The sequence below is a fragment of the Rattus rattus genome, chromosome 18 (genome assembly GCF_011064425.1).
Source record: "Rattus rattus isolate New Zealand chromosome 18, Rrattus_CSIRO_v1, whole genome shotgun sequence".
Lineage (NCBI taxonomy): Eukaryota > Metazoa > Chordata > Mammalia > Rodentia > Muridae > Rattus > Rattus rattus.
The window spans coordinates 16,180,443-16,183,387 of NC_046171.1; the positions used below are offsets into that span (position 1 = coordinate 16,180,443).

At 47.8% G+C, this 2,945-nt stretch overlaps 1 pseudogene; it reads right to left on the minus strand.

Annotated features, from left to right (window-relative positions):
• Positions 1-413: 413 nt before the first annotated feature.
• On the minus strand, positions 414-1,655 carry LOC116887297 (annotated as a pseudogene).
• Positions 1,656-2,945: the final 1,290 nt, after the last annotated feature.

A 2,945-nucleotide genomic window follows, 5' to 3' on the forward strand; every position in this document is an offset into this window, starting at 1 on the left:
AACTTACAACTTACACATACTTGAGAGAGTTGTTATTCTCTCCACACCGGCATAAAGAACACTTGGAGGAACTTTACCTTCTGCTCCTTGAGATGTCAATATATGGAGTGATACTAAGTAACAAAGCAAACAGACTCTAAGCATCATGGGAAGACTAGAGTGCATTATTGCCCAGACAGCCAGACAAGGGACTCACACATCCAAGAGAAGGACTTTCAAGTAAAGTAACTCCTCTGCTCCACCACTTGGACTGTTGGTTTCGGATTCTGATTTTCTCCTCCCTCAGGACCTTCTGCTAGGCAAGTGTTCCACCAATAAGCTAATTCTTGGCCCTTTGTTTTAATTTTGAGACGAAAGCTCACTGAGCTGCCCAGGTTATCCTCGAACCTCCAACCTGCTTCAATGTCTGGGATATCGGGCATTACCACCACACCTGGCTCCATTCAAACCTACAAGTCTTAGTCTGCCCTACTCGGCAGGAAGAGTGTCTTGTTGTGTTTCTCCTGTTTCAGTTTCCATTCACAATTCATTAATACTTTATTTTCTCAACCAGCCTTTTAGAATTTCATCTAGAAGTTTCCCTAAACCTCAAATCTTCAAAACTAAACCTACGTGTGGCAAAGTTTGTTCTAACTGTCCCCATCTCTTCATCGTTTATAAGATAAAGCCCTACCTTTAACTGACACATGGAAACTTGACAAACTAATTCTTTTTGTTTTAAATAAATGAGGTCATTTATTAACCCAGCATCCTTTGATCTAATGCTTCTTGTTGGCAGCTGCCCCTGTCCAGCAATCCTGTCCAGATCTCTCTGTCCCTGGGGTGTTAGCTTGCGGCCGCCATCTTGGTCCTTTTCCACCATTTTCAGGTCCCCCTCCCCACTAGGGCTTGGAGGATCTGGCGGGCCACACCCTTAGAGCCTCTGTTGAAGTGACTGGGCCTGACACAGTTTCTCTGTCGTCCTCTGTAGATCTTGGTCAAGGAACCACCAACCTGCCTCCCCCGTACCCCCACGGAGGTATAGGTGCCGTGTGGTGGAAGCAGCTCGTGTGTTTACCAGTTCTCATTGGATGGGGCAAGCCCTTTATGTCTGGCCAGCTTGACTGTGTCCACCTATTCGGGGACTTTCAGGTTCCCAGACTTCTTGAGGAAGGCTGCCAGAGCTCTGACGAACTCCTGCTCGTTAACGTCTTTTACAGTAGCTCCAGGCATGGTGCAGCCTCTGCGCTGCCAGCCAGGGCAAAGGGAACGACGGGGTTTCCCAGGACACAAGTCGGGCGTCGAGTCTCCTTGACAAACTAATTCAATGGATGCCTAGAGCAAGTATGGTATCCTCCAAGGGGATTGGGCGCAATGTCCTCCAAAATTTCTATCCCCTTTGCGATGTCGTACATGGAGTTCCCTCTGCCTAGTGCGTTCTTTCTTCTTTGCTTGGCCTATCCTCTATCCTTCGTGTCCATTTAATTGCACCTCTTTATGGAAGTCTTTGTCAGTTTTCTGAGGCGAAGCTTTGCTTTTTCTCCTACGTTATTTCAATCTTGTTTTCTCTAAACGTTTACCAAATGGTTTTACATTCAATCGCGTTCTTGTTTCTCATCCTCATCAGACTGTGGTCTCTCTGGATGTTGGAAAATACTCTTCTCTGTCTTGTTCCTTTTTTTTTTTTTTTCAACTACTGTAGGAAAATAAAGACCTCCAAACGATCAGCAGTAACAACCACAAAAACAAACAAAATGCCAGCAAAGACGCTAGAGTTCGCCCAGAGGACTCCTGACAGGAAGATTGAGCTGGGGTATCACAGCTCCTATGACAGCATCCTCGTGGTGTTCCCTCACTCTGAAGTCGAGCTCCATCGCCATCCAGATCCCTTAGACTTTTGTGTCTTCCATCTCACAACTGTTTGCTGAGATACATGGATAGCCCACGCCATTTCTCTTTTCCACGTAGAGCCTCCTAAACCCAGCCTATTTTCTCTTGCGGCGTTCCTTCACAGGGACAGCTGTTTCCTTTGACAGACAGAAACCCCTGGCAACATGGACAATTCTCAAAACCTGGTCCCCAGAGCAGCCTTGCCATCCTCACTGAGAAAGGCTGGGTGAGCTGTCCCAAGAGCCCTCCCTGGGACGGTCAAACCACCCAGGTCAAACTCTGTAGCTGCTGTTGATACCATCTGTGCTCTCAGAATCATCCAAGTCTCCTGTTCTCCTTCCAGCCACAGCCGTGGCAACCCTGACCTTTCCCCGGCTGCACGTGTCTCTTGCTGTCATTGTCATGTGAGACACATAGGAATCTGTTCAACGTTCTGGTGTATGTGGAAACCTTCCGCTGAAGAGTTAGCCAACTACCAGGAACCTTTGACCCCTGGCGACAGACGCCAGTTATTAAATAGCACCTTACGACGTCCCTTTTCCTGCAGGCCTTTGAGACACTCAGCGATCAGATGGCTTACACAGTTGGTACTGGCTTTCTCTGCTGCCCTCCCTGACTCTTGCTGGCTCCCAATCTCTGTTCCTCAGTCACTTCTTGACCTTGTCCCTGACAGTGGGGAACGAGCAGGGAGTGGGTTAGGTGGGAGTGGGGATGGGGTGACCGAAACACTGTACCTGCGCGTCTGGATTCACCACAATGGTGCCCCATTGTGTGTGCCTGGTCCTCCCAGAGCAGTGCAGTGTGCTCGGGGGAGTCCCCTGCTTGGGGTCTAGTTCAGAAGTTTCTTCATTTCTCTATAAGCCTCTGCTGAATGAGGCTAATCCCATTTATCAGATAAAATGTTCTCCATGATAGTGAAAGCCAAGTGCTTATAGAAAGCTTCAAGTCCCAGTGAAAGCTAAGTTGTCTGTAATCCCACAGGCTTTCATTTCTCTCTGACACCATTTTGTTTCTTACGTTGAGTGTAAAAAGTCTGGTCTCCTCAAGTTGTCTTTTTCATTGTGAAAAGGTGTCAG